At 39.8% G+C, this 13,852-nt stretch overlaps 1 long non-coding RNA gene across 1 annotated transcript; it reads left to right on the top strand.

Moving 5' to 3' along the window:
- Positions 1 to 278: 278 nt before the first annotated feature.
- LOC120380943 lies at positions 279 to 9,589 on the top strand. Its single transcript, XR_005587882.1, has 3 exons — positions 279 to 488; positions 2,555 to 2,651; positions 9,509 to 9,589. It is a non-coding gene; the product is annotated as an uncharacterized LOC120380943 (long non-coding RNA).
- Positions 9,590 to 13,852: the final 4,263 nt, after the last annotated feature.

Genomic DNA, 13,852 nt, shown 5'->3' on the forward strand with positions numbered 1-13,852 from the left:
GCACTGCGTCCTGTGCTCACTTGTTATGCGGGTCTAGTGTTTAGTCTTGTGCAGGGCGGGGAGGGGAAATGGGACTAAGCAAGAATTGCATCTTGTGCCTCACCCTCTCTACTCCAGAGGGAACCAGGCCCTGAACTAATTAAATTCCCTACCCCCCAAAAAACATATCATCTGTCAAAGACCAACACCTGATATTAGAGTGAGCAGAGAATTACCCTAGGTTTTAATAAGCATGCAGAGGGGCAAAAGTTTATCCAAACACAGCTAGAGGACTTTGGTGCTGGAAATTTCATGTGGAGAGGATGCTCCTGAAATCTCAGGGTTCTGCTGTACTGGTGAAATTGTTTCAAGAATACCTTTCACATAGCATTAAGGGTTTCTGCATGTTTTTTAACTTCAAAAGTTTTTAGCAAAGGTCCAGCCAATCCATATTTATTACTTTGCCTCATTGCAAATTCATTCTATCAGAGAGATGCTGAATCATGAAAGTGAGTCCAGAGAAAGTGTTACTTTTTAGAAGAGACATTCTCCATAATAAAAAGCTGTCTGTATAATTTACATAGAGTCCCTCATTTTGGGTTTTTGTCTTGATCAATGTAGTGGCAGGTTCAGGCATTAAGTGTGGATGTGAGCCCTCTCCCTTGTTAGTTCCTCTTTGCCTTCTCATTTGTTTTATAATATATGGAGATACACCTAGCTCATAGAGCTGGAAGGGACCCTGAAAGGTCATCAGGTCCAGCCCCCTGCCTTCACTAGTCAGGCCAAGTACTGATTTTGCCTCAGATTCCTAAATGGGCCCCCTCAAGGATTGAGCTCACAACCCTGGGTTTAGTAGGCCAATGCTCAAACCACTGAGCTATCCCTCCCCATGAGTGTGCCTTACAGAAATTAACTGTATGAGAGCTGGGAGAAGAAGAAAACATACACAAAGAAAACAGATCTTTTAAATTTTTGTCTTTAAATAAGTTTTACTTTAAGGGGCCTACACCAATTTTGGGGAGGGGGGGTGTCTTTATTTCTTTTGATTTTTTTTATGCCATTCCCTACATTTCATCTGATTCTCCACACAAGACCCATGGGATCTGGGCAATGAAATTTTCCCTTTAGACAGTACCAGATTCATTTTTTTTTAAAAAAGAACGGTCAAGAGAATTATGCAAATTCTTTGCAGCTTTAAACAGTTTAAAGATAATTAAATAGTCTTGTATTTTCTTGTGAAGCCTGTTGTGGAATTAAGCAAAACAAATAAATACCTATTATAAATGTTACACAACTACCAACAAAAATTGAGTCCTAGGTGCAATGTTTAAAAACAAAGGGCCAGATTCTGATCTCACTTATAGCAGTAGAAATCCAGAGCAACTCTATTGACTTTGACTCTGGTTTTAACTTTTACAACCAGAATGAGTGAGATCCAAATCTGGTACAAAAATGTCCCCCCTTCTTTTTTAAAAAAATGCTTTTTTGGAGTCCTGTACTAGTCACACCAGTCTACATCTTAAAGCTGTTTCACTCTCACTGACACCCACATTATCCCAGCTCTTGACTGTACTCTGTCTAGAAGACCAGCAGGTCTCAGTCCTGTTTAGCAGAAAAAGTATCATGACTGAAACTAAGCCATATGGTTTACTCAATCCTCACTCTACTGCAGAAATGCTTATAGTAATAGGCATAATATTTTATTACTGGTAGGCAGGCACTTTCTCAAAGTGGCATGTACCTGTTATCTACTGTGAGGACTAAAACATTGCTGTAGAACAGTGGTTTTCAACCTCTTTTCATTTGCAGACTCCTAAAAAACTTGAATGGAGGTGTGGATCCCTTTGGAAATCCACACCCACCTGAGAAATGCAAGTTACATCAACTTAAGCGCTATCCACACTGTCACTATGTCAATGGGAGATGCTCTCCCATCGGCATAGCGTGTCTTCACCAGATATGCTACAGTGGCGCAGCTGCATTGGTGCAGCTGTGCTGATGTAGTTCCGTAGTGTAGACTTGGCCATGGAGTCCACCACCACTACTGGGGAGTCTGTCTTACCACTCTGTAGCTTTTACTATTATTACTATGTCAGAGCCCCATTGGGCTAAGTGCTGATATGCACAAAGTAAGAGATACTCACCCTCCTGAATTGTTTGCATTCTAAATAGACAAGAGAGATAAAGGATGGAAGAAAAGGATACAACATACAAGCAGAAGACTGGGCACTGAGATACAGACAGGTTAAATGACGCCCAAAGTTATACACAGGAAGTCTGTGACAGATATATAGAGTCTCAATCCACTGTTTTACCCACAAATCTACTGTTCCGTTAGACCTTTTGTTTAATGCCTTAAACCTTTTCTCTAAAAAGCCATACACCAAGCAAGCAAAATGCCTGTTGCAAAGTTAGTTCCTTAGCTTGTTTTCGGTGTGCATTCTTTCCCCATGATCATTTACTTAGGTTTCTACAGCTCTGTAGTTTTAAGGATTGAAAACATGTGCCATGAAGAAATATGAACTTTCTCCCTGCATAATTCATCAGTATCACATATTGCCTTAATGCAATCCAGGCATGAAGAACCCACAACACCACCATGCCAGGCAGAGTAAAACTAGAGCTCTTTGATGTGGTGGCCAATCTCTGCTGCTAGACTGCTGTGACCTTGGGTAAGTTACTTAACCTGTCTGTGCATCAGTTTTCCTATCTGTGAAACTGGAAATAAAAGTACTTAAATGAAAAAGTGCATATAAGTGCAAAGTATTATTAATAACCTTGTTAATGTATTTAGACATATATGCACTAGTAAATAATCACTTCATACATCACTAATCACTGTTAATCATAATTGATATTAATTATGTCCTGATTCATTATGGGTAGCAAACACTTAACAATCAATATTATTTAAAAGCTCTGATTATGCCATCATACAGAGAGTTAAAAGGGCTGTTAAACATGATCCTTGTTCTTAACAAACATCTCAAAATCTTCAAAGACACATCTAAGATCCTATCTGAAAGTCTCTTAGAGTGAAGAATGAGCTGATTTCACTAATTGGTCAAACAATGCATTATCAATAAGCACAGAGGTAAAGCTGTAAGCAATTACAGTTCATGAGACCAAAGACTGTGCAGCAAGAATAAACAGTCCTCCTCAGTGTTCAGAGTAAAGAGCAATGTATCTATGGAAAGCTTTATATTTTGTTCATGCAAAAGAGTTCCGTGCCTAATTAATAGCATCTTATAGAGAGAAGAGTCTGAAATCTCCAAAGAAAACTGTTCAAGCAAGTGTTATTTTGGTGTTGTTTCCATGTACAGGGCCGAGTCATCAGGAAAAGAACACCTCTTGCCATTTACACACACATTCATACACAAAATCTTAGCATTTGGAATTTTGTTTTTAGCGGGCATTTGAAAGTCATTGGCAGCAACAGGGATTTGTGTGTGTGTGTGTGTTTTATATAGTAATTGTACAAGTTCCCCCATTTCAAGTTCATACACAGTTCACAGAAATGCAAAGAAAGATGCTGATGATTTATTTGTAAATTTGAAAATAATTATTGATATGAATCAGCTATATCAATCAAATGTTTTTCTAAAGTCTTCACATATGATTGTGCCTGCCAACTACCTTTCCCAATAAACATATACTATCAAGTTACAGAAACTGGGTATTAGCAGTGAACCCAAAACAAAAACCCAGATCCAAACACCCCACCAAATTTGGGGCATTTGGAATCTAAACTTGGATTCAGTTCTTAATTTTACACCTGGCTTTTTTTAGGTTGAGCCAAACTAAAACACCAGATCTGAACATTTCCAGACTTTTTTCCAGGGAAAAGGATGTATGACTATTGCAGCTCAGGATTTTCTATATGAAATATAGGGAGAAGAACAAATGCAAAACCCAGTATACTGATCATCAGAAAAACACCCCACTTCTAAGAGGATTTGCTTCTGTTGTGAAGATAAGGCAGATTTATGGAAACCTAACACCTTTTGCAAACTGTGGGAAATGAAATTTCTTTTCACACTAGTAATGAGTGTTCAAGAAAATGAAGGTGTTTGGTGTATTGCAAGACCCTAGCCTAGATTTAGCTAGCTTAGTAAATTTACCTAAGGAAGCAAATTCATTCTCAGAGAAAGTAGAATTGAAACAACATGGGATGCCATTTGGGTCCTGACCCCCTTGAGAAGGCAAAAATGCTTGATGGACAGTGCTAACTGCTGAAAGTACCAGTAGATAAGTGAACTGCTGTGTTCCCGCCATAGGGACACATCACTTTCTGGCAACTGGTAACTATGTTAGCTGGAAAAAAACAACATGTTACAAATACATGAGGAAGCAGCTGTCTACAGACCTTGGAGGATAAGACAGTTGCCAACTTGACTTCAAGATAAGTCTTTCCTTGTAAGGACAGCTATAGGACACTTTCTGCCCTCACATATCCTTTGATGATTGTGATTGTGAGCAACTGCAGCCTCATGTTTCCCATCTAGTTCTTGGGAACATGTATGGGGAAAGGCATTGTAACTTCAGTGCTAACTGGGAAGTGTTCAGTAATAACAATCCGTAACTCCTACAGCACTTTTCAGTTTCAAAGGCTTTGCAAACATTGATTAATTAATCTATTCTGTGTTCAAGTCCATGCAAGCATGCAATCCTTTCACTAAACAGTTGGGCTCTTTTGTGGCTTTTAAAGTCTGAGCTATGCTGTGGGTTGGGAATGTGTGGAGAGGTGCAACACTGAAGCAGCAGCTGCTGGAAGCATTTTGCCTAGGAAATTGCAGAGACTAGACTTAGGAGTGGCTCTTAAATCTTTTTGGAGGTGCCAGAGGTGAATATCACCCTGATTATCCACCTCAATGAGCCAAACTCTCTTCGAGGTGTATTGCCTATCTGGCCAAAATTATTGCTCCCCTACAACTTGCAAACAAGAAGCACCAAGGTTCTTCTTTGTTGTCCCCTGCATATACACCACCACTCTTTCCCTCCCAACTTTTTCACCTGTGCAGAAGCAGACAGGATCTGTCCACATCTGTCCATCTTAAACTTGAAGCTTCTTGTGTCAATTTTCATACAGAAGCCAGCAGAAGTCACACGTAACTGTGACCTTCATGATGTAGGAGTTCCCTTTTTCTGCCCAGGGCATCCACATAGGTATGTATGTAGCCACTTGGATTGTCAACCTTGATATCAATATATATCTATTTCATCCTGTAGGGGATAGAGGTTTAGAATCGATTGCTTTCATGGCCTTACCTTTAGTGTTGCTCTGATATCAATTTAGTACTCGTATACCCTTTGCCGAAGGACTCTGCCTTTGCAGAGGAATGGCCTGAATGATCTCACAAGACTTTCTCAGATATCTTAGGAGTCTACTCATGACACCACAATTACCAAAAACCAAAATAACTACATCAACTGCAACCAATCCCTGCCCATGTCACTGTCTGAGACTGATTGAGAAGGTGGGTAGGCAGGCTGCCTGCAGCTACTAAGTTGGTACGTGTCACCACAAGAGACAGGTACCAATGTGGATGGGGATTAGATCTGGCCTAGCCTTGCTGGGATGCGGCTACTGAGGGTTCTTTTTCTGGGTCCTAGTGGCTAATCTTTTTCTGTCTTCACACTGGAAGAGAAGGGAAAAGAGCATAATAATTAATAAGGATGAGGAGCATAAGGAGTCATTTGAGGGAGGGGGGAAGAGGTGAGGAGAGAGAACCTTACACAGTTTTAAAGTGTGGCAAGTTGCTGGGAAAAGAATCTTCTCCAGACACACTTTGTAAGCCAGGGTTCCTTGAGCTCTCCAGGGGCCTGAACATTTTCTGAAGTGATGTACAGCTTTAGTCTGCAGGACAGGGTTCATATTATTTACTGGGAAACTACTGGCTGCCTGCCAAGCAGAAAAACACTCCCTTGCTGGCATTTCAGCCAAGGAAAAGAGGAAGCAAAACAAATACTTCAATATTACTGTATTACAGTGTTTAGATTCCACCTTTCCGATGGCACTGTGGAATTTATTACAGCATAAATGAACCCCTAAAGACTGAAAAAACTCTCAGCATCGTCTCCTTCATTCTAATGATGTTCTGTAATTTCACCAGAGCCACAAAGTTATGATAGTACCAATAGATCATATCTATGTACACATATACAATGTGCATGCAGGAATGACATGCTTCAATTGTGGTTTTTATGAGAAAGGTCAAATAACACCTTGAAATTTGTCACAAAATCTTAAGCTCTCACAACTGATGACTTCCTTTTGCACAAGGTGACTGAAATAGTCTTGTCAAACCATATAACAAGATTTACTGCAGTCTCATGCAGTAATTGTAAAATTACTATAATTCACCCACTATATATACATATATGTATATATATAGCATTTATTGGATATACATGAATTTGTAACATACAGATATACTCCATGTATCTTGCCCACTATTTGGCTATTTCCACAGTTGCACCAATCTTGCAGTATTCAATATGCTGACTTCAGTGGGAAAGCATGAAGGTGCTTGTTTGAATATTTAAGAAGTGGGCAACAGAGCTGGTATTATGGGCTAATCAGAGGCAGGAGTCGACAACTTGTCAGAGAATGAGAGATGATAGGCAGGGTGGGGATTGACCGTGAAGGACCTTGGAAGTAAATATAAACAGCTTGTGTTGGATGTGATAGAGAAGGGTATGGATGCAAAGGGGGTGACGTGGTCAAAGCAATGGGCTAAGAACATTATTTTTGCAGCAGCATTCTGAATAAATACAAGAGAGGCAAGATTGCATTTGGCAAGGCCAGGGAGAACGATGCTGCAGTAATTGAGGTGCAAGATGATGAGAGCTTGGACAAGAGTTTTAGCTGTGTGGGTGGATAAGAAAGGTCGTACGTTAGGGATGTTATGCAGAAATTTGCAAGATTTAGCTATGTCCTGGATCTGAGGACCTGGTGGGATGCCCGAGTCAAGGATGACACTCAGATAACAGGCCAGAGTGACTGGCAGAATGGTGGTGGTTTCCACAGAAATCAAGAAAGGAGGTAGCTGGAAGGCCGGGGGGAGATTAGGAGCTCTGTTTTAGCCATGTTGATCTTGAGCTGATGGCTAGACATTCAGAAGGACATGACAGAAAGACAGACCACATTTTAGATAAAAGGTTTAGGTTTGGATAGAACCTGAAGTCATCAGCATAAAGAGGGCAATTTGTGTTTAATGCCAAACTTCCTGCCCACCATCAATAAACAATTTTTAGCTGCCCTAACTCAACCTGAGATTAAACATTTAAACAAGAATAAATAAGATTATGCCTCCTGTGTTACCAAGGCATATCCTGCTTATATACTTCATGTGCATTTGTTAGTGTTGAGCCTAAACCAAAACCCTAAATCCAGATATCCCCTGAGATTTAAGGGGCTTGAAACGCAAACCAGGATCACATCTGGGTTTAGATGCTGGCCCCTAGCAATCCAAAAACCCAAGTAAAAGAATCACCCACCCACAACATGTGTGGGCTTAAAATCAGGATCCATACTTGAACTGTGTATCTTAGGCACATCTCTACTGTATATAGGGATCAAAACTTTGAATCTCCTAGGCTGGCAGGTATTTAAATTGTTTTTTGTTTGGTAGGTAGATAGAGACCTTGGTTTAGATTTTAAGCCCTTTAGATATAGATATACTATATGTATATATATATAATTAGTATAAATGCAAATATTAACAGTACTTATGTTAATGAATATGTCTCCATATAAACATGTCTTTTAAAAGTATGGGCAATTGTTGGGTTTATGTCAAGCCAGCTTTGGATATAAGTCAGATTCCCAAGTGTAAAACAAATATCTGGCACAAATGAGACACCATAATAACATGCCCTCTTTTGTGTACAGTTCTTCTTTAGGCAGAATGCAAGTGTACAATCCCATGCTGGGCTCTTCTTGCTGCATGGCATGTTGATGTGCAGCATCAGAAAATGATCAAAGATTTTAATAGCTTTCTTCTCATTTAAAAAGATGATAATAAAAGAATTCTGCTGCCACTGCTATGACATCACATGCTATAGGCCTTAACTGTATGAATTTTAAAGCATTGTTTTAATGTTGTATTGGCAGGGAGACAAGTCTACAAGTGTGGGGGGAAGGGGAGAAGAGGCTTAGCAGTGCTGCTTCTAGAAAGCAGGAGCTGCAAATGAGAAACCACCCCGAGGTTTCCATTATATGGTTGTTATGAAAGAAACTGCATTGTGGGCTAAATGCCTCGGACATTGTTCAGTTTTAACTCATTCCTCACCCAAGCAAAATCCCACTGAAATAGGTGGAAGTTTCCCAGAGTAAAATCTGGGATTGAAATGGGTAAACGTCCCTTTGTCTGGCACATCCTGCAAACTTACAATTTTCTGCTGTACTTCCCTGCTCAGCTACCTCCTCAATCATTATTTACCACATGGGATCCCTTTTTAAAATATTACACTCATAAACATACTGCATAATCTATTTAATAGTATTCTGCCATCCTCCAAAAGTTACACAGCAAGAGTTAGTTCCACACATTCTTCACACTAATACAGCACCCATAGAGAGCATAGCTTGGCTAAAATTTTGCTTTTTTCCTTTAAAAATAACTTTTATGGTCTTCCTGTGTAGCCAACACAACCTGGCAGAACCTAAATCAGTTAATTATTTGTAATAATGCATATTTATCTCTTTAGTGCTATAGCAGCATGTAGGGCTTTACAGACAAACAGAAAATTACAGTCCTTACCACATGGAAGTTACAATACAAGGGCCCATCATTCAGTGTGCTGAGCACCCTTTCAGACAGGGGCTCCCATTGCTTGCACTGGAGTCCACATATTCAGGATTGGTCCCTAAAATAAGACAAAAGACAGCAATGGATGATAACAATAACAGCAACAACAAAAAAGAATGAGGAAGGGTAAGGGAGAACCAGAGAGTTACATCATTGTTGAGTCATGAGATGTGTTTGTGATAACATACAGATCTGTTTATTTTTTATTTGTAAATTTTTAAAATAAAACTAAATGTAATGTATTACTCTTCATTGACAGTGTCTGGAATGAAGGCTGGGGTGGAGGTGACTCAGCAACATAAGTGCTGTTTCTTTTGTTTGTTACACAACAAACGCTTAATATGAATGAACTACATGGGCACAGTTGGGCCAAATAACCATGGTTATTAACTACGTACAACATGCAAATCCTACCAGTATTGCTCTGGCAGGGTTAAGGTGACTTCTGAAACACAGAAGACAGAGAGGGCCCCTAGATGGCTTACAAGCTGTTTAAAGGATACTACCTAATTCATAATACACTCCTGGAAGGCAGGCCAAAACTCCTGGAAGGTTGGCCAAAACTCCAGTTTTAGGAGTAACTGGAAGGGGGATTTAAGTTCATTCCTACTGTGCCCTGATTTTGAGCCTTCTCAGATATGTAGCCTATAGGAAGCTGTCTAGTTGCATGTGATATTGAAGCTGTCTAGTTGCATGTGATTTTCTATGTTTTTCAGCTATTGAAGAGATGCAAATGCCAAATCTATCATTCAGGGATCTCATTCAGGCTTGTGACACCTTCTGGAATATTTTTGGGTATGTAAACACTAAATCACAAAGTTACATAAATGAAGCATTTTGATTTGTGACAGGCAGTTTGAAGGAAAACTGCACAACCCAGCATACAATAGTAATTCAAAATAAGTTCCCACTAACATTTTATTTCTGCCAAATACTTTTTGTTGTTTGGACATTCATCCTGTTGCCTGACGAGCCTGGATACAGGTTTCTTTTAACTGTTTCAGAGAACCAGGCATGAGAGAACAGAACACAATGGGGAACTGCATCTAAACAATATTGCACTGTATTTCAGTCAGGTATATTGCATTGCTTGCCCCTGTATTTTGTGTGGGTGATGGGCAAAAATATAATATGGGAAAGAGGGACCTATAATCTAATTGCCCCATTCCCACACTTGCTTCTCTTTAACACTAGAATTCCAAAGTCATGACCACCAATCCTTAAACAATTACTGGTAAAATGAGGGTACAATAAGTGTGCCTGCAACAATCTATGTGCAATTAGCACACCTGTAAAAACCCACAAATATACGTTGACAGTGGTCGGCTGCATGTACTTAGTGGGTACACGTGTATTTTTGAGCTGCATCCATTGCATTCTCTTTTGAAAATGTGGTTTTAAAAGCCTAGATATCTTTTATATCGTATGCCACATCCACTGTGGTACCTCATTGCTGGATAATATAAAGTAACACAATCCAAAGATTTTTCCAGATGGCATTTTAAAGTTTAGGCACCACCACCAAGTCAGTATAGCTAAGTCATCTGTACTCTGGAGTTCGGGTGTCTGATCTTTCAGCTTCTCCATTTTCTGGTGCTATATGATATTTTTAAAATACTGTCTTTTTATAGCAGCAGGACACTGTATCAGTGTAACTGACTGCCAAAAAGCTCCTCTCCAAGCTTCCTGAGGTTTGACATGAGGTAGGCTCTTCAGGTTAATCTAAGCCCAGGTGCAGTGGTTTCATTTCCCTCTTGTTTATTCTGTATAATAAAGTCTTGTTCATGTAAAGAACATATCAGGTTAAAGGAGAAATCCCTATGACACTGAGTACTCGATCATTCCACTCCAGAGTTCATGTAATTTTTCCCTCCATTCTCTTCTTTAATGCTAACATGGCATGTTTATAAGCAAGAATTTTGTTACTCTTTTAACATGCAGCAGGATCTTGTTGCTGGCCATAAATCTGTGTTGGTGAACAATATACACCTGATCTAATATCATAACCAGAGAAGTTTATGCTGTGAACAAGTTATCAGCCCTGAAGGATTTTCTAATTCCATCAGAGGAGGGCTGGACATAGTTCCTTTCAGAGTAGACAGACTTGTTTTGATTCCATTGAACGTAAAGGGTTCCATTCCACTGATAGTCTAACTGTGTTGGGTTTGCATTTAGATTAGGTGAGACTGTGAACAAAAGCAGCACACAATGACAACGAGAAAGAGGAGAGTGAAAAAATAGCAAGGGTGATAAAAACAAGAAGAGAGAAGAGGAAAAATAAAAATTCTAGTTAAAGTAAATATTTTAATCTTTGCTGCCTTGGACGTGCTCAAAGTTAGTGCAAAGGGTAAGTGAAGTGCTAATCTAAATAGTAGCATTCCATGTCCACTACGCACAGATGTAAAATATTATACAGAGTTCAAGAGAATGAATTATTAGGTTGGAGTACATAGAACTCCAACTTGTGCCAGGCTACCTTTCACCAAGATTCTTTTATTCCTAATACATATAACAGGATTCTTTTTAGCTAGAAGAAAATATTGAGCAATATTCAGGGCCAGGTGCCAACTCCTTTGCATTGAGAAGGGGCTATAAAGCTTCCCTAAATTGACAGCTGAAATTTCCCCAGTCTGAGGGAATCCCTGGCCGGTGTAGAGCTGGCTTAAGGCCACCTTTGGCCTCCAACTGTACCCAGTGGTGCTCAGACACAGCTGAGGATCTCAGCCATTGTCTTTTAAAATGGAGTTTCCCTTAGAAACCATCAATCTTAGATTATTTAAATAAAAGGATTGTAGACTAGGACCCATATTGTTCAACCACCCCATCAGTGCTGCACCTTCCATTAGGGTGATCAGATAGCAAGTGTAAAAAATCGGGATGGGGTGGAGGGCTATAGGTGCCTATATAAGAAAAAGCCCCCAAAATCAGGACTGTCCCTATAAAATCAGGACATCTGATCACCCCATCTTCCATATTCTTAAGGGGACTTCTACAGCCCTGTTACCAAGTCTGTAATGGAAAACTATTATATTGTTCAGCCACTAGACAGCACTGTGTGTAAAATACCTTATTTAAATGCACCTCAGCCATAGCTGGCACGTCATTATTAAAGAATCTTATGATAAAGACGTGGCATTGATAAGCAAGTTCTGTAGCTAGTCCATATCTGGTACAGAGGAACATGACAAGGTGTAAGGAGTGTTAAATAAGAACAGAAACAGAAGGAAAACAGCAACAAAGATTGAAGATAGAAGGAATTGCAACAAAGTTTGCAGGATCACATCAACATAGAATCATATGCCACTCTTCAATGCCCCAAATAACTTCAGCTTTAACAAACCTTCACAGTGGACAGAGTGGAAGCACTATTTGATAAGATTTTAAATTCCAAACAAACTCCATAAAGAAACTGCAAAGAATCCTGTGGCACCTTATAGACTAACAGACATTTTGCAGCATGAGCTTTCGTGGGTGAATACCCACTTCTTCGGATGCAAGTATTCACCCACGAAAGCTCATGCTGCAAAACGTCTGTTAGTCTATAAGGTGCCACAGGATTCTTTGCTGCTTCTACAGAACCAGACTAACACGGCTACCCCTCTGATACATAAAGAAACTGGAGATATACAGGTATCTTCTTTAATTGATGTTACGGGGAAGCAGCAAGAGATATCTTCAAATCCTTTGACTTTACTGAAGACAGTCACAAAGATGACTGACAGGGATCTGGCTATGTTTGATGCATACTTTATACCTCAGAGAAATGTGATTTATGAAAGAACACGTTTTCACCAGAAAATTCAAGAATGAGGGGGAAATGTTGAATGTTTTATAAGAGCTCTGTATACATTGGCTGAAAACTGTGATTTTGGGAATGCAAAACATGAACATATCACAGAAGGCAGGTTATTGTGTTAATAGATAAAAACTTTTCACAGCAGCTACAATTGAAGATAGACTTAACCGTAGCCACAGCTATTCAAATAACAAAACAATCTGATCTGGTAAAACAGTAAAACCTATAGAAACTTGACTAACTTGAAAAACCTGAAACTAGCTTAGAAACGGTAAACAGGCACTTGAGTGTTAAAATTCATTATCAAAAAAACCCTGAGGCAAGGAGAGAAAACTCCGAGACTAAGAGGTACAAATTCCAGCCTACGTGAACAAGATATAAAAAAGTCATATACCCAGATGATGCAAGTCCAGCCAAAGGTACATAGTAAAATAAATGCATGAAATATAGAGATTTTTCAGCTGTTTGCTGCATCAAAGCAGTCAAGCAGTTAACTCATATTACAGACAATCAAGAGCCATTACTTCTGGGATCTATCACTTGTGATGTCATAGAGCAGGGGTTCTCAAACTGGGGGTCAGGACCCCTTGGGGTCAGGAGGTCCGCTGCTCCCGCGGGCTCCGCCTCCCCAGCGCATGACTGCTGGGGGCCAAAAAAAAGGTAGCCCCTGCTTGGGGTTACAAGGTTATTACATGGGGGATCACGAGCTGTTAGCCTCCACCCCAAACCCCGCTTTGCCTCTAGCATTTATAATGGTGTTAAATATATACAAAAGTGTTTTTAATTTATACGTGGGGGTTGCACTCAGAGGCTTGCTATGTGAAAGGGGTCACTAGTACAAAAGTTTGAGAACCACTGACATAGAGCCTGCCTGGAGAATGAAACTGAATATTCATGGCAAGACTATGGACTTGAAAACTGACTCAGGAGCAGATGTCAGAGTCATCTAAGAAGGGATTTACAATCACTTTCAACCCTTCCCAGAGCTGACGTCATCTGACACAGCTCTAACTAGGACTGGAGGTATTCTGAACTTCATGGGCCACAGAAACAACTTAGAAAAGACAAAAGCTATGCATTCAGAGTGCATGTGATCAAAGGATCAAAGACCAGCAATCTTTTCAGCTGCAGCATGGCAGCCAGGATGTGACTAGAAGAACATGATGAAGGATTTGACGATATTGGACTTTTGAAAGGAGATCCAGTACAAATCAACTTAAGACACAATGATGAGCTGTACAGTGTACAAGCACCTCTACCAGAG

Source organism: Mauremys reevesii, linkage group 13 (assembly GCF_016161935.1).
Source record: "Mauremys reevesii isolate NIE-2019 linkage group 13, ASM1616193v1, whole genome shotgun sequence".
Lineage (NCBI taxonomy): Eukaryota > Metazoa > Chordata > Testudines > Geoemydidae > Mauremys > Mauremys reevesii.